General features: G+C 43.9%; 1 long non-coding RNA gene across 1 annotated transcript; it reads right to left on the bottom strand.

Annotated features, from left to right (window-relative positions):
* Nucleotides 1-24,640: 24,640 nt before the first annotated feature.
* LOC141026378 (uncharacterized) lies at nucleotides 24,641-25,280 on the bottom strand. The gene is made up of 3 exons (XR_012188390.1): nucleotides 24,990-25,280; nucleotides 24,791-24,901; nucleotides 24,641-24,707 (listed from the first exon to the last, which is right to left on the bottom strand). It is a non-coding gene; the product is annotated as an uncharacterized lncRNA (long non-coding RNA).
* Between the last annotated feature and the right edge of the window lie 2,344 nt (nucleotides 25,281-27,624).

The following is a 27,624-nucleotide window of genomic DNA, read 5'->3' as shown; positions in this document are numbered from 1 at the left end:
GCAAGCCTATCCAAAAACACCTACAAATTACTTCTAGTTTCATACTTGTTCTAGGTAAAGCAAACGTTAAGCGTGCGTAGAGTTGTATCGGTGGTCGATAGAACTTGAGGGAATATTTGTTCTACCTTTAGCTCCTCGTTGGGTTCGACACTCTTACTTATTAAAAGAGGCTACAATTGATCCCCTATACTTGTGGGTTATCAAGACCTTTTTCTGGCGCCATTGCCGGGGAGTCATAGCGTGGGGTGAATATTCTCGTGTGTGCTTGTTTGCTTTACCACTAAGTAATTTTTATTTGATGTTCTTAGTTGTTCTCTATCTTTAGTTATGGATATGGAACACGAAATACCAAAAAAATTAGGTGTACTTGCTGCTCATGGAGATGGGGAACCTCCTAAAACCCTCGATGCTCGTTATGTGATAGATATTACGTACTACTTTGATAATCCTGAGAAAACCCCATTCAATTTGGTAATGGGAGACACGTTGGATCAACTTGAATACTTTAGGGATTATCGCTTGACTCAAAAGGGAAACTATTATGGGATAAAATTTATATGTTGAAGTGGTATGCTAGGCAACTATGCTTGAGATATGATTATACTTGTTGCTCTAGGATGAAGTCTCCACACCTTCCCTTTTCATGCAAATTTAATGATAATGAAACCTTGGCTTCTTATGCTAGAGGTATATATGATTACTATGATGTGGGACAAATAGAAGAATTTGTTGCTTTTATGGGTGCTTATGAAATTGAATCTGTATTTAAAGAGTGTGAAAATCTTTATGATGTTGTTTATAGACCTGAAAATTTAGCTATCCTTAAATATTGCTATGAGAATTATGAATACAATGCCGATATTGATGCATTTATTGAGAAAGTCTCCGCTGTCCAAGAAGAGACTAATATTTTGCAGAAGTCTATGGAAGAAGAAATTAATGACATTGTGAGCTCATTGGATGAAAAAGATGAGGAGGAGAGCGAAGAACAAAAGGAGGAAGAGCGGATTGATCACCCGTGCCCACCTTCTAATGAGAGTAACTCTTCAACTCATACATTGTTTAATTTCCCTTCGTGCTTACAGAAGGATGAATGCTATGATGATTGTTATGATCCCGTTGGTTCTTTTGAAATATCCCTTTTTGATGATGCTTGCTATGCTTGTGGCCAAGATGCCAATATGAATTATGCTTATGGAGATGAATTTGCTATATTTCCTTATGTTAAACATGAAATTGTTGCTATTGCACCCACACATGATAGTCCTTTTATCTTTTTGAATTCTCCCGACTACACTATATCGGAGAAGTTTGCCCTTATTAAGGATTATATTGATGGGTTGCGTTTTACTACTACACATGATGATTTTGATAGATATAATATGCATGTGCTTGCTGCTCCTACTTGCAATTATTATGAGAGAGGAACTACATCTCCGCTTCTCCAAGTTTCCAACACGATAAAATTGCAAGAAACTGCTTATACTATGCATTGGCCTTTACTATGTGTGCATGAATTATTCTTTTATGATATGCTAATGCATAGGAAGAGAGTTATACTTTGTTGTTGCATGATATATGTTACTTTGTGCTCACTACTAAATGCCAAATCATTGCTAATTCAAATTGGCTTTGATATACGCATGATAGTCCTACTATCTTTTTGAATTCTCCCGACTACACTATATCGGAGAAGTTTGCCTTTATTAAGGATTATATTGATGGGTTGCCTTTTACCATTGCACATGATGATTTTGATAGATATAATATGCATGTGCTTGCTGCTCCTACTTGCAATTATTATGAGAGAGGAACTATATCCCCACCTCTCTATGCTTCCAACATGACAAAATTGCAAGAAACTGTTTGTACTATGCATTGGCCTTTACTATGTGTGCATGAATTGTTCTTTTATGACATGCCGATGCATAGGAAGAGAGTTAGACTTCGTCATTGCTTGATATATGTTGCTTTGTGCTCACTACTAAATGCCAAATCATTGCTAATTAAAATTGGCTTTGATATACCTTGGGATCCGGGTGGATTCACTACTTGAGCACTATATGCCTAGCTTAATGGCTTTAAAGAAAGCGCTGCCAGGGAGACAACCCGGAAGTTTTAGAGAGTCATTTATGTCTGTTGAGTGCTTTTATGTAGTTTAAAAAAAAATAAAGAGGGGAACCTAAAACTTTTCAAAAAGGAAAGTGAAAGTGAGAAAGACAAGCATTGTTGAAGTGGGAGAGCTCCTTGAACTTTGTTCATGCTCACGGAAACTTTGTGAATCTTAATTACAGAAACTTTTCAACAAAAATAATTACCCCCTTGTACAATTCCATTGTATTATAAAAATAATGTGCCAAGGTTTGCCTTTAGGATGTTTACAATGCTTGTTGGTTTGTGCGGTGCAGGACAGAAACTTTGGCTGTAGTGCACGATTTTACGTTTTTTACTGGAACATCAAATGGTTCTGAAACTTTTTGAACTGTCTTTCTATACAAATTTTTTATTTTTCGTAATTTTTGCAGAATTGTTTGAGTACCATAAGTATGGTGAATGTTCAGATTATTACAGACTGTTCTGTTTTAGACAGATTCTGTTTTTGATGCGTAGTTTGCTTGTTTTGATGAAACTATCGATTTATATCAGCGGATTAAGCCATGGAAAAGTTATATTACAGTAGCTAAAATTCAAAAACAAAATATGAATTGGTTTGCAACAGTACTTAGAGTAGTGATTTGCTTTATTATACTAACGGATCTTACCGAGTTTTCTGTTGAAGTTTTGTGTGGATTAAGTGTTCGATGATCGAGAAGGTCTCGATATGAGGAAAAGGAGGAGAGGCAAGAGCTCAAGCTTGGGGATGCCCAAGGCACCCCAAGTAAATATTCAAGGAAACTCAAGCATCTAAGCTTGGGGATGCCCCGGAAGGCATCCCATCTTTATTCAACAAGTATCGGTATGTTTTCGGATTCGTTTCGTTCATGCGATATGTGCAAATCTTGGAGCGTCTTTTGCAATTATTTTTCACTTTTCTTTTGTGCACCATGCTGGTATGAGATAGTCCTTGGTTGATTTATAGAATGCTCATTGCACTTCACTTATATCTTTTGAGTATGGCTTTATAGAATGCTTCATGTGCTTCACTTATATCATTTGAAGTTTGGATTGCCTGTTTCTCTTCACATAGAAAACTGCCATTTGTAGAATGCTCTTTTGCTTCACTTATACTTGTTAGAGCGTGGGCATATCTTTTGTAGAAAGAATTAAACTCTCTTGCTTCACTTATATCTATTTAGAGAGATGACAGGAATTGGTCATTCACATGGTTAGTCATAAAATCCTACACAAAACTTGTAGATCACTGAATATGATATGTTTGATTCCTTGCAATAGTTTTGTGATATAAAGGTGGTGATATTAAGTAATTGTGAAATTGAGAAATACTTGTGTTGAGGTTTGCAAGTCCCGTAGCATGCACGTATGGTGAACCGTTATGTAACGAAGTTGGAGCATGAGGTATTTATTGATTGTCTTCCTTATGAGTGGCAGTCGGGGACGAGCGATGGTCTTTTCCTACCAATCTATCCCCCTAGGGGCATGCATAGTAGTACTTTTCTTCGAGGGCTAATAAACTTTTGCAATAACTATATGAGTTCTTTATGACTAATGTGAGTCCATGGATTATACGCACTCTCACCCTTCCATCATTGCTAGCCTCTTTGGTACCATGCATTGCCCTTTCTCACCTCGAGAGTTAGTGCAAACTTCGCCAGTGCATCCAAACCCCATGATACGATACGCTCTATCACACATAAACCTCCTTATATCTTCCTCAAAACAGCCACCATACCTACCTATCATGGCATTTCCATAGCCATTCCGAGATATATTGCCATGCAACTTCCATCATCATCATATACATGACTTGAGCATTTATTGTCATATTGCTTTGCATGATCGTAAGATAGCTAGCATGATGTTTTCATGGCTTGTCCGTTTTTTGATGTCATTGCTACACTAGATCATTGCACATCCCAGTACATTGCCGGAGGCATTCATATAGAGTCATATCTTTGTTCTAGTATCGAGTTGTAATATTGAGTTGTAAGTAAATAGAAGTGTGATGATTATCATTATTAGAGCATTGCCCCAGTGAGGAAAGGATGATGGAGACTATGATTCCCCCACAAGTTGGGATGAGACTCCGGACGAAAAAAAAAGAATGGCCAAAAAAAAGAGAAGGCCCAAAAAAACAAAAAAAATGAGAGAAAAAGAGAGAAGGGGCAATGTTACTATCCTTTCACCACACTTGTGCTTCAGAGTAGCACCATGTTCTTCATATAGAGAGTCTCTTGAGTTATCACTTTCATATACTAGTGGGAATTTTTATTATAGAACTTGGCTTGTATATTCCAACGATGGGCTTCCTCAAATGCCCTAGGTCTTCATGAGCAAGCAAGTTGGATGCACACCCACTTAGTTTCCAGTTTGAGCTTTCATACACTTATAGCTCTTAGTGCATCCGTTGCATGGCAATCCCTACTCCTCACATTGACATCAATTGATGGGCATCTCCATAGCCCGTTGATTAGCCGCGTCGATGTGAGACTTTCTCCTTTTTTGTCTTCTCACACAAACCTCCATCATCATTTTCTATTCCACCCATAGTGCTATGTCCATGGCTTGCGCTCATGTATTGCGTGAGGGTTGAAAAGGTTGAAGTGCGTTAAAAAGTATGAACCAATTGCTCGGCTTGTCATCGGGGTTGTGCATGATTTGAATACTTTGTGTGGTGAAGATGGAGCATAGCCAGACCATATGATTTTGTAGGGATAACTTTCTTTGGCCATTTTATTTTGAAAAGACATGATTGCTTTAATAGTATGCTTGAAGTATTATTGTCTTAATGTCAAATGATAGACTATTGCTTTCAATCACTCGTGTCTTAATATTCATGCCATGACTAGATATGTGATCAAGATTACGCTAGGTAGCATTCCACATCAAAAATTATCTTTTTTATCATTTACCTACTCGAGGACGAGCAGGAATTAAGCTTGGGGATGCTGATACGTCTCCGTCGTATCTATAATTTTTGATTGTTCCATGCCAATATTCTACAACTTTCATATACTTTTGGCAACTTTTTATACTATTTTTGGGACTAACATATTGATCCAGTGCCCAGTGCCAGTTCCTGTTTGTTGCATGTTTTATGTTTCGCAGAAACCCCATATCAAATGGAGTCCAAACGGAATAAAAATGGACGGAGAATATTTTTGGAATATTTGTGAAATATGGGAAGAAGAATCAACGCGAGACGGTGCCCGAGGGGGCCACGAGGCAGGGGGCGCGCCCCTGACCCTCGTGGGCCCCCCGTAAGGCGGTTGCTGCTCTTCTTTGGCCGCAAGAAAGCTAATTTTCGGAGAAAAATCTAGGCGAAGGTTTCAATCCAATCGGAGTTACGGATCTCCGGATATATAAGAAACGGTGAAAGGGCAGAATCCCAGAACACAGAAATAGAGAGAGACAGAGAGACAGATCCAATCTCGGAGGGGCTCTCGCACCTCCCATGCCATGGAGACCAAGGACCAGAGGGGAAACCCTTCTCCCATCTAGGGAGAAGGTCAAGGAAGAAGAAGAAGAAGGAGGGGGCTCTCTCCCCCTCGCTTCCGATGGCACCAGAGTGCCGCCGGGGCCATCATCGTCATCGCAATCTACACCAACAACTTCACCGCCGTCATCACCAACTCTTCCCCCCTCTATGCAGCGGTGTAACCCCTCTTTTACCCGCTGTAATCTCTACTTAAACATGGTGCTCAACGCTATATATTATTTCCCAATGATGTATGGCTATCCTATGATGTTTGAGTAGATCCGTTTTGTCCTATGGGTTAATTGATGATCGTGGTTGGTTTGAGTTGCATGTTTTATTATTGGTGCTGTCCTATGGTGCTCTCCGTGTCGCGCAAGCGTGAGGGATTCCCGCTGTAGGGTTTGCAATATGTTCATGATTTGCTTATGGTGGGTGGCGTGAGTGACAGAAGCATATACCCGAGTAAGTAGGTTGTTTGCGTATGGGAATAAAGAGGACTTGATACTTTAATGCTATGGTTGGGTTTTACCTTAATGATCTTTAGTAGTTGCGGATGCTTGCTAGAGTTCCAATCATAAGTGCATATGATCCAAGTAGAGAAAGTATGTTATCTTATGCCTCTCCCTCAAATAAAATTGCAATAGTGATTACCGATCTAGTTATCAATTGCCTAGTGACAAATAACTTTCTCGTGACAAAAAGCTCTCTACTAAAACTAATTTAGTTGTAACAGCCCCTACTTTTTATTTACTCGCTCTTTATATTCTTGCAAACCTATCGAAAAACACCTACAAAGTACTTCTAGTTTCATACTTGTTCTAGGTAAAGCAAACGTTAAGTGTGCGTAGAGTTGTATCGGTGGTCGATAGAACTTGAGGAATATTTGTTCTACCTTTAGCTCCTCGTTGGGTTCGACACTCTTACTTATCGAAAGAGGCTACAATTGATCCCCTATACTTGTGGGTTATCAGGCATGGACGGTGAAAAGAGAAGAGGGGAAGCTTGTGTTTGTGGTAGGCACACCTGGCTAGAGAGGCATATCGATCGATGTGTGTCGTAAAGAAGGAGCTGGGGGGCAACACACACCGTGGGTGAATGACCTAAAGTGAAAAGACGATTTGCGCGATGGAGCTAGAGAATGCTGAGGGAGGGTGAGAGGGATGCGGGCGTGTGCATGCACGAGAAAAAGTTAGCGCTAGCTACAAAGATAAGAGGATTGTGTGAGTGTAAAAGACGAATAGAGATCATGATTCATTATAAAAAGCGAATTCGGATATTTGAAGAATTTATCATAGTGTTTTAAACCGACGCATGCGTGAATATATATAACGGTGATACACATGGTGTGGTTATGAACATGTTATACTACATATAATATATTTTATCTCTACTCTTATAAAAAACAGAGTTGTTGATGATGGTGTGCCTGCCATCCTGCAATATAGGTCGTCCGATTTATATCTCACGAATAGGAAGGAAACTATGGCAATTTTGAAAAAAGATACCCACACCCCTCTCCATATTTGCAAATAAGGCATCCCCTTGATCATGTTGATGTTCCGTGGAACGCATGGGCATCTTGCTAGTACTACATATAATATATAGAACATTGATTATAATTTGGGCTAATGTGTGGCTTTTGCAGCTCAGGGCTAAATACTTGTCATAATGTAGGGGGCGGGGCACTATACCTTGTGTGATAAACACAGTGTACGTATGGAACATGGTTTAGATTATGAATATATAGTTAGTACATCAAATGTACTATTATTTGGAATCAACATCAAGTGTATTCAAAAAATTGAATTCGAGTTCATATAGTACACATATTTCATATCTATCTCTATAGTACTCATGTGGTGTGTTGTTAATGTAATACACGAATGATGGTTGAAGTTGGCAACAATCATGATTGTAGATTCTTATTGAAATAGAGAAACGAATTCAAATTCAGTTCGAATTGCAACGGTAGTATAAACATTTGGAATGCACTAAAATGTTGGTATGAGTAGGTTACGTGCATTATACAACCAGCAAAAAAAATTAATTGGACATAACATGGATTCATACTCCCTCCTTCCATCTATATAGGGCCTAATGCGTTTTTTAAGACCGCCTTTGACTACTGACAAGATTAATAGTACATGACATGCACAATGTGAAAATTATATCATTGAAAGCTCCTTTCACACACGAATTTAATGGTGTGCTTTGTGTAAGTTGCATGTCATATATCATTGCTCTAATATTTGGTCAAAGTTAGCCTCGAAAAATGCATTAGGCCCTATATAGATGGAAGGAGGGAGTAGCTTTGAATAGCATTTGTATAGTAAAACGGGACAAGACTCTCTCTTTGTGTGGTGTGAATAGTTTTTATTTTTTCATTTTTTTCATTGAGGGAAGTGCGAATTGATTTGGTAGGTACAAGTACAATATTACACGTTAGGCTTGTCCCTAAAATTCAACCCGCGCCTTGTTATATCCCGAAAATTCAGATATCGTGCTCCCAAAACTGGCGCCTTCACAACCCGCGCCTTGCTATCCTGAAATTACAACGCGCGCGAAAACTCCCTCCAGCTGCCAAATCCCGACAGGCGAAATCCCCCTTCTAACCCTGAGCCGAAAGGGCCGCTAGTTCAAATCGGTGGGGGTACTTTTGTAACACACCCTACATTTTGGACAAGCGCGTCCCTAAGTCATGGTCCCCCCCCCCATCCCATCGCCTCCTTTTCGCCATTCAAAATCCCAGGCCGCCATAACCTCTCTGCTCCAGCCGCGAAACCCCACCCTCCTCCGTCCGCCACATCACCGCTGCCCAGCCGGAGCCTCTTCGCTGATGACGTCGTCCACCGCAACAGCTCGACGTCCCTCATCCACCTCCCTGGATGAGCATCCGTCGTCCATCCGGTCGTCTCGCCGGTTTAGCTGCCCCGTCCTCCACCTCCAAGGAGCTGCTCTGACGGTCACCTCGTCTATCGCGGCTGCTCCATCCCCACAGCGCCGCCTTAACCTACTCCACCGGAACCGCAGCATCCTCACCGACTCCTCGAACGAAGCCGAGGCCTACTCGGCGCCACCAAAGAGGTTGTACACTCATCGCATCGCACCTTCTCCTTAACTCGACCTCCCGGCGCCGACGGTGCTCCATCCCGCACCCCCATGGAGCGGCTACCTCGAAGCCAGTACCGCGGGCGACATTTCCACGGTGGCTCTCCCCCGGTGCGAGGCCCCTTTGGCGGCAGTGTCCATACCAGCCGGATCTGCTGCTTCGGCTCTCGCTCGCTCGCGCTGCTGCTGCTGCTCCGGCTCTCGCTCGCTCGCTCGCGCTACTATTGCTGCTCTCCCCCTCGCTCGTGCTGCTACTCTACTCCGATTTAGCTACGCTTCAGTCGACTGAATCGACTTTTGGGTCAGTTGATTTTCAGGGGGTGGGGGCTCGCCGGAGTTAAGGAAGAACCACCCGCAGCGGGGAGGGGGGCTCGCCGGAAAGGTACCCCACTATCTATCTTAGGGTTCAGGGTGGGGCGGTGGTCACCGACGGTGGTGGGGCGGTGGCGTGGGGATCGCCGAAGAAAAAGCTCGGCGCGAGGGGGGGGCTAGAGGGCTGGCCGGGGTGGCGGCGGACCAGCGGTGGGGAGTTGTTTCGGGGCGGCGAGGTGGCGCGGGGCCCGGCGGTTCGGCCGGTGGTGGCTGGCGGCTCAGGGGGGTGCAGGTTGAAGATGAACCGCAGGCCCTCACTAAACTACATGTCAAGTGCCTCTCTACTACCATTGCGTTCATTTTTGACAGTAACATTCAGATTCCACAGTAAATTTCAGTTTCGACAGTTAAGTTCAGAGTCAACAGTTTTTACCTCATCTGTTGTAGTCAGGTGGTTTTTGGTGATGTAAATTTTACATCTATTTTACATCATCTATTGGAGATGCTATTAGAATCCCACTTGAGATTAACTATGTATTTCTTGTGCTGCTTCAGCCTTGACATCTTGCAGCTCACCGGAGCTGCTCCAACGACAGAACGATCCATCACAACAGAGCAGTGCCCTGGACGCCGTCTACAGATTCCTCAGATCTTCCTCCACACCTCCGATAGCCACCTCTGTCTCAACTTCTTCAGCGACCAACCCAATGATGCTGAGGTCGACACGGCTACGGCAAAGAGGTTGTACACTTGTCGCATCACTTATTACTCTACATTCATGTCGATCCATTAGGGCTATTGTGGTTCAACGGAAAAACATAGCAATAGGAAATTTTCCTATGGCACTCTACTATTCAATTATTCATGCATTTTGTTGAAAGGAATGGAGCAAAACATCCACCTGGACCTACTTTTCAAATCCTATGCATGAAAACAACACCAAGTGCATTAGTGGCAGAATAACATTCTAACTGTACACGCTTTCATATGGTTTCACTTTATTGATGTTCAAACTTGAGTTCTAAATTAGCTGTGGGGCACATATCAAGGCAGCAATGAATAGTATCTCTGTCTAATATCTGGTTCACCTAGGGTATGCCTATGTTGTTCATCTTGGGTGGGAAACAAATAGTAAAGCAACCATCATCTGTCTTCTTATTAAATTAAAGCAATCATCAGCCTGTTGTCATTATTTTTGGATCCGTCCACTGGTTGTTACCATCACTCTAGATTTCTGCATGCTCTCCTTACATAATCTCACCATATTTTTTCGTATGCATGTCAGATATTGTACACAGTCATGCTGAACATGTAGAGAAAAAGAGAAGAGTTTTGTGCGGCAATACAATGTCACGCAGACATCGCTGCATCATGGGTTCAATGGCAAACCCTCCCCCCCTCTCTAGATTGTAATCCAGAGGAAGATATCTGTTCTGAGGTGGATTCAGACGCAGCTGACCACTCCTATTTACCCCCCAAGGTGTTTGCTCTACCTTGGCATGATGATGTTAGTCATATCATGCATATGTTGCCTTGCAGTGCCTACTTTTGACATCATATACATCATCTGCTTAGTTTAGACATGTTCTGTGATGCCACCTGTTTAGTTTCTATATCATATATGGGAATTATGCAGTCTCATGTCTTTTAGCCAGCCATAATATATGTGAAATGTGCAATGCCATCCTGTTTAACCAGGCATCATATATTTGAATGATATCTTGCCCATCCTTTTCTTCATTACATTTCCATTTGTCGACAATGTTTGTACATTAAACTACTCTTCCCGTGAATCAGCCATTTGGGTGGGAGATGGAAAAATCTGGAGTGAAAACAAGGCCTTCAGAGCAGACAGTGCTACCTGTCGAAGCAGATCTCTTGTTGGGTCCCGATAGCTCCTCAGAGATGGATTCAGAGACAGATGACCAGTCTTATTCCCCCACCGAGGTGTATGCTCTAACTTGGCACGGTTATACTGCTCATATCATGCATATGGTGTCTTGCATTGCATAGTTTAGACATCATATACACAATATTCAACACCATGTTCTTAGTTCAGACATCATATCGAATGCCCTCTGTTTAGCATATAAATCACATATGTGAATTAAATCATGCGATCCTGATTACTTAGATAACATGTATGTGAATTATGTCATGTGATCCTGTTTAGTTATTCATCATATATTTCAATTATGTTATGCTATGCTATCCAGTTTAGATAGACATCATATATGTGAAATTATGTCATGCTATCCATTTTAGTTAAACAATATACATGTCAACTATTTCATGCCCTCTTTTTTCCACACTATCTATTGCATCTGTCTCTCATACAATGTCTGTACATTCAACTATGTTTCCTGTTTATCAGCCATTTGAATTGGAGCGGGTGATGGCAGTATCTAGCGGAGTAAAAACACGGTCTTCAAATAAAACAGTGCTACCTCTTGGTGGAGATAGCACCCCGGTTGTACATGCACGAGAACCAGCCCTACCACACATAACCCAGACTCTCGCAGATTGTACCCCTACTGCGATGGTCAGAGAACCAGCTTCACCCAATCTAACCCCAACCCCAGCAGATAGTAACCCAGTTCATATTGACACAGCACCATCTCCACCACAGAGCTCCCAAACATAGTAAGGCAGCTCCAGTGCCCAAAGGGCAAGTACTACCACGGCGAACCCCAACTCCACCAGTTAGTACGCCTATTCCTATGGAGGAAGCACAACCAGCCAGTCGTAATTTAGCATCTATCGCATTTGATGTTGTTAAATCCTATGTGCGTATCTTCCCATCTTGGAAATATTATATTGAAGATGAAAGAAAATGCCAGTTGCAGGTGTTTGTCCAGGAGTTATGTGTAAGTAATGTTATTCATGGCAATTACTTTGCTTTGTTCCATACATTCTACCTCCATGATGGTTATAATACAGCAAATTTTCCCATTTTTCTCTATAGAGAAGGACCGATTTGGAAACTCAGGATGAGGTAACCTGTGCTAATACCTCTGCTATCTTCAAGAATGCTTGGTGGCAGTACCTAAGAAAATGTACTTCATTGGCAAACTCATCAAATTCCCTTACGTTCTCCTGAGACACATTTACTAGACGATGACTGGGAACGCCTTATTCTGTACTGGTCCCGAACCAAGAATGTGGTAAGGTCTATGAGCTCAATTTTGAAGTACTGTATTCTTGTGTCTTACTGTACTCTGTTCATGTAGAACAAGTGCTTAAACCTGAAGAACAACTGTTCTAATTTAAGATTCCATTGCTATCGTGCATACTGCTTTGCTCTTGTATCACTGTATTTACTCATACAAAGTTATTTTTAAATTGAAGGATCCAATCGAAACTCCAATGGCACAGCAGGTATGTTCACGCATGTTTCTTTAACAGGTTTGCTCTTACCAATAGCTCTGTTGATTTCAATTTCAATTGTGTATACAGTTGACTTCTCATATCATGCACATTACTAGCATCACAACAGAGCCAATAGTGCTGTTATACATGTAGACCCGCCGTACCCATCTGAAATCTTGTTGTGCCGTGTAGTTTCGGACGCTTTGTATTCTTTCACTGCTGCTTTGTCTTGAACTGATATGATTTGAACCGTGTCTCTATTTTGATTTGGCAAGACAATGCAGTGACCATAGGACATAGATATATGTTTGTTCGATGCTTCTATTATGTACTAGTACTTGGCAATAGAAGACTTAGTAGTTTAATCCTGTCCACCTTACTAATGAACTAGTTCACCAAAATGAGTTTCATATACTAGTACATGCTAAACCTGTTATGTGTCTGCTTGTTTCTTCTTTTAGAATGCTGACAGAATATTGGGGAAGAGTGCCTTATTAAGCAATGGTAAAGGAAGTAATGCAGATAAGGTTCAGGATAGTGAGATATCCTTGTTAGTCTCCAACAAAGCTGATAAAACAGCTAAGGAAGACTATCTTGAAGACAGTGAGACAACCCCAAAGTCCTGTCTTGGTTTAGTGTTCAAGTTACTAGCCACTACCGATTGCACAAGCTATTCAAACTCACTGTATGAATCAGTTCGGTTTCTTGAGTCTCAACTACAAGCTGAAATACATCGATCAGCTGTGCTGCGACAAGAAGTGGAAGGACTGCGGAAGTCCCTGGAGCATTCAGATGCATACTTTCTGGTGCAACAGCAAGCATTGGAGGATTTTAGCGCCAAACAGGACAAAGCTAATAAACTTGCTAAAATTATTGCCAGCATGGTGGATACCTAGGATAGCATTTCTTGAGCTCTTCTAAAGTTGTTTCAGTTATGCTCTTGTTTTGCTGCCGCGTTTATTTGCACTGGTGGCCAATTTTGACGGCCAGTGTATGTAATATGCTGCTTTGTTCCCTATATTTGCACTGGTGGCAAACTTTGATGCCCAGTGGATGTAATATGTGTAATAGATGTAATAGGCTAGCGTTAGTTGCTTGCTTATTTATTTCCTTATTGTCTTGTTTAGTTGTTTGCTTGTAGTCACTGCAGTTCTTTTTCTGCGTTTTTCTAGTGGACACAATAACCTATTTTTGGTAACTAGGCCACAATAATCATGGCAGCACCCGGACTGTTGTAACCATGGGCCTCCTGCGGGCCGTAGGATCCATGGGCCTTCTACGGGCCGTAGGATCCATGGACTTTCTACGGGCCTTATGATCCATGGGCCTTCTATGGGCCGTAGGGTCCATTGGTCTTCTACGAGCCGTAGGATCCATGGGCCTTCTACGGGGCGTATAATCATTTCGCCAAACATGGGCCATACTATTCATGGACCATAACGGGCCGTTAATAGGCCGTATTTGATAATGCTATGAAAACAGCCCAACGGGTTAACGGGCCCAATGTAAACATGGGCTGAATTTGGCCCATAAACGGAACAGGCCAGTAACGGACAGTAACTAACCGAATTCTAGAAATGAGCCCAAGAATAAATGGGCCCTTAGAAGGCTGAAAGTTAACACGGGCTGGAAACGGCCGACGGAATAATGGGTCGTTAATGGGTATAAAGTGATACACTGTTCATTATGGGCCAGTTTCATCTCGGGCCTTTATTGGGCCGAGAGTTACAAAGGGCCTCATATGGGCCGAAAGACATCATGGGCCATACATGGGCCAGAAGTAACAACGGGCTGGAATCATATTGGACGGCCCAGATGAAGCTACTGGCTTAATTCTGATAGGTCGTAACGGGTCAGGAGTTAGCGGGCCGTAAATGGGCGATATACGAACATGCCATTAATAGACTTTCCCTGGGCCGGCCCATTAACTTTTGACCAAGTCAAATGGGCCGACTTTTCACCGGAATGGGCCTCTATTGGGCCGTGCCACGTGTCGACGTATCATAGGCGCCTCCTGTCCAATGAGTGGATGGCATCTGTCCCAACGGTGAGCCAACACGTGTTTCCTCTGGCCAATGAGAATTTTACACATGGAAAATCCCCATTGGTCCGGGCTATTAACGGGTTATTGGATCCAAAACCGGCCCCGATAGCTTAACGGCGACCTGTTATGGTGGATGCCACGTGTCGGTCACCCTTGACGAAAACACTTCTATGACGCGCGATTTATCGTCATGGAACTGGACACTTCCGTGATGATAATTTTGGTAATGTCATGGAACACTTCTACGACAGCACAGGTATGACTATCTTGATTCTGTCATAAAATTGTCATGGATGTACATGCATGACCGAAAACGTGACCTACTATGACAAACACGTATCATCACGGAAGTGTCTTTTTTTAGTGAAGAGACTTGCCGGTAACGAGATTGAACTAGGTATGAAGATACCGACGATCGAATCTCGGGCAAGTAACATACCGATGCCAAAGGGAATGACATATGTTGTTATGATGTTTGACCGATAAACATCTTTGTAGAATATGTAGGAACCAATATGAGCATCCAGGTTCCGCTATTGGTTATTGATCGGAGATGTGTCTCGGTCATGTCTACATAGTTCTCGAACCCGTAGGGTCCGCACGCTTAACGTTTGATGACGATTTGTATTATGAGTTATATGTGATTTGATGACCGAAGTTTGTTTGGAGTCCCAGATGAGATCACGGACATGATGAGGAGTCTCGAAATGGTCAAGACATAAAGAATGATATATTGGACGATGTTATTCGGACACCGGAAGAGTTCCAGAGGTACCGGGTAAAAACGGAGTGTTGTAGGGGTTATCGGAACCCCCCCGGGGAAGTAATGGGCCAACATGGGCCTTAGGGGAGAGAGAGGGCAGGCCACAAGGAGGTGCCCCCCCCCCTCGGGGAGTCCGAATAGGACTAGGGGAGGGGACACGGCCCCCTTTCCCTTTCCCTCTCCCTCTCCCTCTCCCTTCTTTCTTTCCCCTTCCACCAAGTGGAATCCTACTAGGACTTGGAGTCCTAGTAGGACTCCTCTCTCCTGGCATGCCCTACAGGGGCCGGCCGGCCTACCCCTCTCCTCCTTTATATACGGAGGTAGGGGCACCCTAGAACACACAAGATCAATGGTCTTAGCCGCGTGCGGTGCCCCCCCCCCTCCACAGTTCAACACCTCGGTCATATCGTTGTAGTGCTTAGGCGAAGCCCTGCGCTGGTAACATCATCATCACCGTCGCCACGCCGTCGTGCTGACGGAACTCTCCCTCATCCTCAACTGGATCAAGAGCTCAAGGGACGTCATCATGCTGAATGTGTGCAGAACACGGAGGTGCCGTACGTTCGGTACTTGGATCGGTTCGATCATGAAGACGTTTGACTACATCAACCGCATTACTAAACACTTCCGCTTTCGGTCTACGAGGGTACATGGACACACTCTCCCCTCTCATTGCTATGCATCTCCTAGATAGATCTTGCGTGATGGTTGGAAAAAATTTGATATACTGCGTTCCCTAACACCCAATCCTAGCTGCACCGGGTGTCGGCGAGCCTATATTGCTCTACATATCTGCAACTCACCAGGTAGTAAGCGCTGTACTCGTCCTTGAACGAGAAGAGGGGGGACATAAATTCCCCATCTAGAAACCGGTGTACTACGTATCGGCGGTCCTTACACCGTGCAAATCATGATACCCGCAAGATCGCATATGCGGTCTTCATGGCATCTCGGAAGCTGCGACACTACTTTCAAGAGTGTTCAATCATGGTGGCGTCCGAAGTAACACTCAATGACATCATAAATAATCGGGATGCCACTGGCCGCATAGCCAAATGGGCCATCGAGCTCTTACCATTTCAAATAACATACAAGCCACGCCAAGCTATTAAATCTCAGGTGTTGGCAGACTTTGTCGCCGAGTGGACGGAAGCCGAACTCCCTAAAGAGTACAAAACATACTCCAACTGGATCATGTACTTCAACGGCTCCAAAATGTTAGCCGGACTGGGGGCTGGTGTCATCTTGACATCCCCTACCGGGGATACAGTCCGCTACGTATTACAAATAATGTATACGAACTCCAACAATGCGGCCGAATACGAGGCACTATTACATGGTCTCCGAATGGCTGTCTCTATGGGCATACAATGCCTAGAGGTGCATGGGGATTCGAACCTCGCAATATCCCAAATAAATGGAGAATTCGATGCAAAAGATCCAAAGATGGCGGCATACCGAAATGTCGTGCTCAAAATATCAACTCGGTTTGAGGGGCTCAAGTTTCACCACGTTGCTCGAGACAGTAAACATGCAGCGGACATCCTTGCTCGAATGGGAGCTAAACGCGACCCCGTCCCACCTAACACCTTTGTGGAAAGGCTCTTCAAGCCACCCATGACATGGCAGGACGAGAGCGGAAATACTAGTCCAGAGCCGATCATACCCCCAGACACCAAACACAATTCTGATATTGTCGGGGGTTCGGGCACCGAAATGACACCTTCCGCCCATGTAATCATGGCTGTCATTGCTCCATGGACTGAACCTTTCCTGGCCTACGTTAATAGGCAGGAGCTCCCTGATGACCAGAATGAGGCCCGTCGCATAGTTCGATGCTCTAAAGCCTACAAAGTTCACGAAGGTGAACTCTACAAGAAAAGTACTACTGGAGTTCTTCAGAGATGTATCTCCGAAGAGGAGGGGCGGCAGCTCTTGGCCGAAATACATGCTGGTCTCGGCGGCCATCATGCCGCAGCTCGGGCCCTCGTAGCAAAGCTTTTTGTACAGGTTTCTTTTGGCCGATGGCCTGAGCAGATGCATAGGCCCTTGTACAGCGCTGCGTAGGATGCTAGCTTTTCGCCAATCAAAGTCATATGCCGCCCACTACCCTAAGAACAATCCCCATTACTTGGCCTTTTGCAGTCTGGGGGCTAGATATGGTCGGACCCCTTAAAGGGGGAAGCCACAAGAAGAAATACTTGTTGGTTATGGTGGATAAATTCACTAAGTGGATAGAGGCCAAACCAGTAAAAACGGTTGAAGCTGGGCTAGTGATCGACTTTATATCTGGCGTGGTACACCGTTATGGTGTTCCACACAGCATCATTACTGACAATGGCTCTAACTTTGCAACCGATGAGGTGAAAATTTGGTGTGCTAACCTAAGCATTAAGCTCGATTACGCCTCCGTATACCACCCCTCAAACAAACGATCAGGTCGAACGGGCTAATGGCCTGATAATGAGCGGCATCAAACCCAGACTAGTGTGATCTCTACGGGAGTCAGATAAACACTGGGTCGAGGAACTTGATTCCGTACTATGGGGACTGCGGACCACGCCCAACCGCATGACCGGATACAACCCCTTTTTCATGGTGTACGGCGCAGAGGTTGTCTTGCCCTGCGACATTATTCATGACTCACCTCGAGTGCGCATGTATGGAGAAAGAGAAGTCGAGCTCGATTGGCAGGATGACCTAGACGGCCTGGAAGAGGAGCACGATATTGCAAAAACTCGTTCCACATTCTATCAACAACTGGCTCAGAGATACCAAAGTAGAGAAGTGCGAGCCAAGACTTATAATGTCGGTGAACTCATTTTATGCCTCCCAGAGAAGAAGAAAGACAAGCTCAAACCAAAATGGGAGGGTCCCTTCATTATAGATAAAGTTCTCACAGGAGGAGCCTATCGCCTTCGTAATGCATCGGATAATCGCCTAGAGCCGAATCCATGGAACGTTGCTCGGTGATACGTCCATTTTGCATCATGCTTTTATATTGATATTTATTGCATTATGGGCTGTTATTACACATTATGTCACAATACTTATGCCTATTCTCTCTTATTTTATAAGGTTTACATGAAGAGGGAGGATGCCGGCAGCTGGAATTCTAGGCTGGAAAAGGAGCAAATATTAGAGACCTATTCTGCACAACTCCAAAAGTCCTGAAACTCCACGGAAGTTATTTTTGGAAATAATAAAAAAGGTTGAGCGAAGAAAATACCAGAGGGGGCCCACACCCTGGCCACGAGGGTGGGGGGCGCGCCCTTCCCCCCGGGCGCGCCCCCTGCCTCGTGGGCCCCCTGGTGGCCCTCCGATGCCCATCTTCTGCTATATGAAGTCTTTCGTTCGAAGAAAAATCATAAGCAAGCTTTCGGGGCGAGACTCCGCCGCCACGAGGCGGAACCTTGGCGGAACCAATCTAGGGCTCCCGCGGAGCTGTTCTGCCGGGGAAACTTCCCTCCGGGAGGGGGAAATCATCGCCATCGTCATCACCAACGATCCTCTCATCGGGAGGGGGTCAATCTTCATCAACATCTTCACCAGCACCATCTCCTCTCAAACCCTAGTTCATCTCTTGTATCCAATTCTTGTCTCTAAGTCTGGGATTGGTACCTGTAGGTTGCTAATAGTGTTGATTACTCCTTGTAGTTGATGCTAGTTGGTTTATTTGGTGGAAGATCATATGTTCAGATCCATTATGCATATTAATATCCCTCTGATTATGAACATGAATATGCTTTGTGAGTAGTTACGTTTGTTCCTGAGGACATGGGAGAAGTCTTGCTATTAGTAGTCATGTGAATTTGGTATTCGTTCGATATTTTGATGAGATGTATGTTGTCTCTCCTCTAGTGGTGTTATGTGAACGTCGACTACATGACACTTCACCATTGTTTGGGCCTAGAGGAAGGCATTGGGAAGTAATAAGTAGATGATGGGTTGCTAGAGTGACAGAAGCTTAAACCCTAGTTTATGCGTTGCTTCGTAAGGGGCTGATTTGGATCCATATGTTTCATGCTATGGTTAGGTTTACCTTAATACTTCTCTTGTAGTTGCGGATGCTTGCAATAGGAGTTCATCATAAGTAGGATGCTTGTCCAAGTAGGGACAGCACCCAAGCACCAGTCCACCCACATATCAAATTATCAAAGTACCGAACGCGAATCATATGAACGTGATGAAAACTAGCTTGACGATAATTCCCATGTGTCCTCGGGAGCGCTTTTCTCTATATAAGAGTTTGTCCAGGCTTGTACTTTGCTACAAAAGGGATTGGGCCATCTTGCTGCACTTTATTTACACTTGTTACTTGTTACTCGTTACCAATTACCTTGTCACAAAACTATCTGTTACCGATAATTTCAGTGCTTGCAGAGAATACCTTGCTGAAAACCGCTTATCATTTCCTTCTGCTCCTCATTGAGTTCGACACTCTTACTTATCGAAAGGGGTCATCAAGACTCTTTTCTGGCGCCGTTGCCGGGGAGTGAAGCGCCTTTGGTAAGTGGAATTTGGTAAGGAAAAATTTATATAGTGTGCTGAAATTTACTGTCACTTGTTACTATGGAAAGTAATCCTCTGAGGGGCTTGTTAGGGGTATCTTCACCCCGACCAGTAGAGCAAAGAGTTGCTCCTCAACCTACTGAACCTACTGAAAATGAAAATGTATACTTTGAAATTCCTTCGGGTATGATAGAGAAACTGCTAGCTAATCCTTTTGCAGGAGATGGAACATTGCATCCGGATTTACACTTAATCTATGTGGATGAAGTTTGTGGATTATTTAAGCTTGCAGGTATGCCCGATGGTGTTGTCAAGAAGAAGGTCTTCCCTTTATCTTTGAAGGGAGATGCATTGACATGGTATAGGCTATGTGATGATATGGGATCGTGGGACTACAAACGGTTGAAATTGGAATTCCATCAGAAGTTTTATCCTATGCATCTTGTTCATCGTGATCGTAATTACATATATAATTTTTGGCCTCGTGAAGGAGAAAGCATCGCTCAAGCTTGGGGGAGGCTTAAGTCAATGTTATATTCATGCCCAAATCATGAGCTCTCAAGAGAAATGATTATTCCGAATTTTTATGCTCGGCTTTCTGACAACAATCGCACCATGCTCGATACTTCTTGTACTGGTTCTTTTATGATGAAGACTATTGAATTCAAATGGGATTTATTGGAAAGAATTAAACGCAACTCTGAAGATTGGGACCTCGACGAAGGTAAGGAGTCAGGTATAACACCTAAGTTTGATTGTGTTAAATCTTTTATGGATACCGATGTCTTCCGTAAATTTAGCACTAAATATGGACTTGACTCTGAGATAGTAGCTTCTTTCTGTGAATCCTTTGCTACTCATGTTGATCTCCCTAAGGAGAAGTGGTTTAAATATAATCCTCCCGTTGAATTAAAAGTAGTTGCACCTATTAAAGTTGAAGAAAAGACTATCACTTATAATGATCTTGTTGTTCCTACTGCTTATGTTGAGAAACCACCTTTCCCTGTTAGATTAAAGGATCATGCTAAAGCTTCAACTGTGGTTCGTAAAAGTAATATTAGAACTTATACACCTCCTGAGCAAGTTAAAGTTGAACCTAATATTGCTATTGTTAAAGATCTCTTGGCTGATAATATCGATGGGCATGTTATTTATTTCTGTGATGAGACTGCTAGAATTGCTAAACCTGGTGCTAAAGATAAACATAGACCTGTGATAGGCATGCCTGTTATTTCTGTTAAAATAGGAGATCATTATTATCATGGCTTATGTGATATGGGTGCTAGTGCTAGTGCAATACCTATTTCTTTATGTCACGAAATTATGCTTGATATTGCACCCGCTGAGTTGGAAGATATTGATGTTACCATTAAGCTTGCTAATAGTGATACTATTTCACCGGCTGGGATTGTTAGAGATGTTGAAGTCTTGTGCGGGAAAACTAAATATCCTACTGATTTTCTTGTTCTTGGCTCCCCACAAGATAGCTTTTGTCCCATTATATTTGGTAGACCCTTCTTGAACACAGTTAGTGCTAAGATAGACTGCAAAAAGGATGTTGTTACTATTGGTTTGGGTGATATGTCTCATGAGTTTAACTTTTCTAAATTTCGTAGACAACACCGTGAAGAGGAATTGCCTAGTAAAGATGAAATATTGGTCTTGCTTCTATTGCCTTACCTCCTAGTGATCCTTTAGAACAATATTTGCTAGACCATGAAAATGATATGTTTATGAATGAAAGAAGAGAAATAGATGAAGTGTTCTTTAAACAGGGACCTATTCTGAAACACAACTTGCCTGTTGAAATTCTAGGGGATCCTCCTCCACCCAAGGGTGATCCCGTCTTTGAGCTTAAACCATTACCTGATACTCTTAAATATGCTTATCTTGATGAAAAGAAGATATATCCTGTTATTATTAGTGCTAACCTTTCAGAGAAGGAGGAAGAAAAATTATTTAAAACTCTGAAGAAGCACCGTGCTGCTATTGGATATACTCTTGATGATCTTAAGGGCATTAGTCCCACTCTATGTCAACACAAAATAAACTTGGAGAAAGATGCCAAACCAGTTATTGATCATCAATGAAGGCTTAATCCTAAGATGAAAGAAGTGGTAAGAAAGGAAATACTAAAGCTCCTTGAGGCAGGTATAATCTATCCCGTTGCTGATAGTCAGTGGGTAAGTCCTGTCCATTGTGTCCCTAAGAAGGGAGGTATTACTGTCGTTCCTAATGATAAAGATGAATTGATTCCGCAAAGAATTATTACAGGTTATAGGATGGTAATTGATTTCCGCAAATTAAATAAGGCTACTAAAAAAGATCATTACCCCTTACCTTTTATTGATCAAATGCTAGAAAGATTATCCAAACACACACATTTTTGCTTTCTAGATGGTGACTCTGGTTTCTCTCAAATACCTGTGTCAGCTGATGATCAAGCAAAGACCACTTTTACTTGCCCTTTCGGTACTTTTGCTTATAGACGTATGCCTTTTGGTTTATGTAATGCACCTGCTACCTTTCAAAGATGCATGATTAGAGACCTATTCTGCACAACTCCAAAAATCCTGAAACTCCATGGAAGTTATTTTTGGAAATAATAAAAAAGGCTGAGCGAAGAAAATACCAGAGGGAGCCCACACCCTGGCCACGAGGGTGGGGGCGTGCCCCCCTGCCTCGTGGGCCCCCTAGTGGCCCTCCGATGCCATCTTCTGCTATATGAAGTCTTTCGTCCGAAGAAAAATCATAAGCAAGCTTTCGGGACAAGACTCCGCCGCCACGAGGCGGAACCAATCTAGGGCTCCGGCGGAGCTGTTCTGCCGGGGAAACTTCCCTCCGGGAGGGGGATATCATCGCCATCGTCATCACCAACGATCCTCTCATCGGGAGGGGGTCAATCTTCATCAACATCTTCACCAGCACCATCTCCTCTCAAACCCTAGTTCATCTCTTGTATCCAATTCTTGTCTCTAAGTCTGGGATTGGTACCTGTAGGTTGCTAATAGTGTTGATTACTCCTTGTAGTTGATGCTAGTTGGTTTATTTGGTGGAAGATCATATGTTCAGATCCATTATGCATATTAATATCCCTCTGATTATGAACATGAATAGACTTTGTGAGTAGTTACGTTTGTTCCTGAGGACATGGGAGAAGTCTTGCTATTAGTAGTCATGTGAATTTGGTATTCGTTCGATATTTTGATGAGATGTATGCTGTCTCTCCTCTAGTGGTGTTATGTGAACGTCGACTACATGACACTTCACCATTTTTTGGGCCTAGAGGAAGGCATTGGGAAGTAATAAGTAGATGATGGATTGCTAGAGTGACAGAAGCTTAAACCCTAGTTTATGCGTTGCTTCGTAAGGGGCTGATTTGGATCCATATGTTTCATGCTATGGTTAGGTTTACCTTAATACTTCTCTTGTAGTTGCGGATGCTTGCAATAGGAGTTAATCATAAGTGGGATGCTTGTCCAAGTAAGGACAACACCCAAGCACCGGTCCACCCACATATCAAATTATCAAAGTACCAAATGTGAATCATATGAACATGATGAAAACTAGCTTGATGATAATTCCCATGTGTCCTCGGGAGTGCTTTTCTCTATATATGAGTTTGTCCAGGCTTGTCCTTTGCTACAAAAAGGATTGGGCCATCTTGCTGCACTTTATTTACACTTGTTACTTGTTACTCGTTACCAATTACCTTGTCACAAAACTATCTGTTACCGATAATTTCAGTGCTTGCAGAGAATACCTTGCTAAAAACCGCTTATCATTTCCTTCTGCTCCTCGTTGGGTTTGACACTCTTACTTATTGAAAGGACTACGATAGATCCCCTATACTTGTGGGTCATCACTCGGCTCCGAAGATTCTACCGATAGTAGGAAAAGGGGCGTTTACCCCGGTTCATAAGGGCCTTTAGTCCCGGTTCTGGAACCGGGACTAAAGGGTCGTTACTAATGCCCTAGCCCTTTAGTCCCGGTTCTTACACGAACCGGGACTAAAGGCCGTCCACGTGGCCGGTGCGGGGAGCCCAGGCAGGAGGGCCTTTGGTCCTGGTTGGTGCCACCAACCGGGACCAATAGGCATCCACGCGTCAGCACCTGGCAGGAGCTGAGGTTTTTGTTTTTTTTTTGAAAGGGGGTGGTTTAGGGGTTTTGGGGGGTTAATTTAGGTGTTTCATATATTGTGTTAGCTAGCTAATTAATAGAGAGAAGTGTCCTCTCTTATCTCCGTGCTTGGTCGACGCTACGTACTATATACGTATGGAGAGGAGTAGACACGCTAGCTAGTAATCAAATGAAGGAAACAGAAGATCGTCATGAACATATGCATACAGAGAGAAGTGATATCGACCACCTCTCCTTCTCCGAGATATTGGTCGAACAACAAGTTCTCGTATATCTATCCGACACTACCGGCTACATATATACAATAATTATCTCTTACAATACAATCTCCTAATTATATTATAGGAACATAGGGTCCACATAGTATTCTCCGTTTTCAGCGATCACGTGGTCAAGGAAGAATGCCGCCAATTCCTCTTGAATTCCTCGCATACGATCTGGTGCTAGGAGTTGATCCCGCTTCCGAAAAATCTAATTTGAAGAAGGGGGTCAATACATATATATATATATATATGAATAAATGAAACTCAACACAAATGATGGTAATAAAATAAAATTGTGAATATTATTGCTTACGCACTTCATATTGTTCTTCAGTGTAGCCCCGCTCACAGGTATGGTAGCGGATGGACTCGCAAATGTAGTATCCACAGTAATTATTCCTGAGTTGCTGCCACAACCACTTTACAAGAAATAGAGGTCAATCAAACTGATAAGCAAGCATGCTAAATGGTATTGATCAAACTAGCGCTTGAATCACTAGGAGATGCGCGGAACATGCTACTATAGTACTTACTTTCGGGTGTCTAAATTGCAGCTGGTTCGGCAGTCCCGGGGCTTTTGAGGTGAATTTTCTCCAAACCCTGCCAGACAAATAAAACAATTACTTGATATCAGGAAATGAACAAAGTTGCTGATATGGTGAATAATGATCGATTTAACTTACTTCTGGAGCATTTGAGTCATGTTCGCATAGTCCTGGGGATCTTTTCGTCTCGAGTCTAAGACGGTTACTACTCCCGGCTCAAGCTTAATCTCTAGGAGAATATAGTGGAAGCTGCGCATGCATGCATAAGTCATCAATTACATTACCATAACCTGGACTAATAAGGGAAACCGAATATGCAGAAGACAGTAACACTCACTTGAAGTTGTAAGGAAAGAGTATTATATCTTTGTTTTGATTTATTACCAACGATTGTAGCAAGTTGGCCTCGGTATCTTTGGCATGAAATTTAACCTGATAATCATCTATGAGATTTGTGTTAATGAACCCAATATCACCGATTTGTCTTTTCTTCAATTCGGCGATCTTCAATCTGCATAATATAGTGAGGATAAGTATAAATACATGCAATGAAAGAGCTGACCTATATAGAGAGACTTAATGACAGAAGTAGTACTACTTACAGACAGTAGCAAGTGATTGTTGTTTTATCGAGGGACTTTAGATTGTAAAACTGGAACAAATCCTCAAATGGAACATTCAGCAGTTCAATTCCAACGAGGTCATGCTCCGGTTTAACTCTCAGCGTTAAAGTACTCATCCCATCAGACTCTCTGCAGGTTTTCATGTACCAATCATGTAGTCTTCGCATCATCGTGCTTAGAGATTTGACATCTTTGACGAGAGGCTTCCCGTAATGGTATTTGTGTTCATCCACCTCCATGATTTCATAATGTACATCGTCGGGCAGGTAATCTGCAAGATCGGTATAACCGGGCACCATACCCGGATCATTAGCGACGATGTCTTTTGACACCTTGAGCGGGGGGCACGATTGGTTCTCTTGTTCGCCGAGCTAGGCAATTTTTTTCCCAGCTCGTCGTTCTTTCATCCTTTTATCACTGACAGTACTTCCCGACCGCTTCACTTCGGCATATGCCTTTGCAAGAACGCGCTCATAGTTGCCTTTTGGCGGAGACTTTGGTGGTTTTGTCAGGGCAGCCAGAGTGCGCTTTGCTTTCACCGGATCTACCTTCTCCTCCGGAGGTGGATGTTTCTTTGCTTTGACCCCTTCAAAGAAGTTCTTCACTTCGGCTCGCACGATCTTCGCGTTCTCCTCCTCGGTCCTCTCATATGGTAACTTCTCTGGAGTCTTCAGAGAAGGACCGAATCTGTATTGCCTCCCGCCTCTGGCAGCTGTACTGCTAGACACCGGCAGAGCAGACGGAGCGGCTGCGGCTGTCTTCTTTCCTTGCTTACGAGGCAGAGGAGAAGGACTACGACGCGCCGGAGCAGCCGCAGCGGCGGCGGGTCTCTTCCGCCCATGCTGACGAGGTGGAGAAGGAGGAGGCTGGCTGCTCTGGCGCGCCGGCGCTGGCGGAGAAGGAGGCGGAGTGCCGCCACGCGCCGGAGAAGGAGGCTGAGTGCCCTGATCACTCGCCGGAGGAGGAGGCGGAGAAGGAGGCGGAGTGCCGCCACGCGCCGGAGAAGGAGGCTGAGTGCCCTGATCACTCGCCGGAGGAGGAGGTGGAGTGCCCTTACTCGCCGGAGCCGTCCAGTTCGAAAGCTTGATGAGCTCCTTCCGCCATAGGCATGGAGTCTTTAGAGCTAAACCCAGCCGAGTCTCCCCTTCACCGGTAGGGTGGTCAAGCTGGAGGTCCTCAAATCCCTCCGTTATTTCATCCACCATCACCCTAGCATATCCTTCTGGAATCTGCCGGCAGTGGTAGGTTGCGCCGGGTTCAGTAGGTAAAACAGAGCCAATAGCCGCCTTGACTTTCAAGTTCTTCCATTCCGCCATAAGGTGGCAATGTTGAGACTCCGTGATAGCATCCACGGGGTAGCTAGGAGTAGCCGCATGCTCCAGCTGAGGCAGCTCGGTGGAAGCCATGCTGCTTCTACGCTGAGATGGCGGTGTAGCTTCGGGGGCAGTTTCGGCATCTCTATTGCCGTCTCGTTCCTCTAGCACTTGAACCCTTTCATGCAGACGCTGAATTTGGATCTGCTCCACTTTTTCCTCCTCTCCTGGGTTTTGTAACCGCCCGCGTCCGGAAAACCAGCCTTCCACGGAACGGAGCCTGGCGTGGCTCGTGTCCGTCCAGGGTGCTCAGGATTCCCGAGGGCCATTGTGAGCTCGTCGTTCTCTCTGTCTGGAACGAACGTCCCTTGCTGCGCTGCATCGATATAGTGCTGAATCTTCTTGACGGGTATTGCAAGTTGCTCGTCCGTCCAATGACACCTCCCTGATATAGGGTCCAAGGTTCCGCCAGCCCCGAAGAACCAAGTCCGGCAACGGTCTGGCCAGTTCATTGTCTGTGGTTCGATCCCTTTATCAAGCAGATCCCTCTCAGACTTGGCCCACTTAGGTCGGGCTTTGAGGTAGCCACCTGACCCCGTGCGATGGTGAAGCTTCTTCTTCGCAGCATTCATCTTGTTTGTCGCTGACATCTTCTTACTCTTTTCTGATGTCTTGTGGGCCACAAATGTGGGCCAGTGATCTCTGATCTTCTCATACCGGCCGATGAATTCAGGTGTCTCTTCTTTGTCGACAAATGTTTTCAGCTCATTCTTCCACCTCCTGAATAGGTCTGCCATCTTCTTAAGAGCATGAGACTTGATTAATTGCTCTATAACTGGCTTCTCCGGATCCTCCTCTGGCGGTAGGGTGAACTTTGCCTTCAGCTCAGTCCAAAGATCATCTTTCTGCATATCATTGACATAAGACACCTCAGGGTCTTCCTTCTTAGGCTTATACCATTGGTGGATGCTGATCGGGATCTTGTCCCTAACTAGAACCCCGCACTGAGCAGCAAAAGCATCCTTTGTCCGGAGGG

The sequence above is a fragment of the Aegilops tauschii genome, chromosome 7 (assembly GCF_002575655.3).
Source record: "Aegilops tauschii subsp. strangulata cultivar AL8/78 chromosome 7, Aet v6.0, whole genome shotgun sequence".
Lineage (NCBI taxonomy): Eukaryota > Viridiplantae > Streptophyta > Magnoliopsida > Poales > Poaceae > Aegilops > Aegilops tauschii.
Note: the sequence above shows the minus strand (reverse complement) of the source record. Positions and strands in the feature narration are given on the sequence as shown.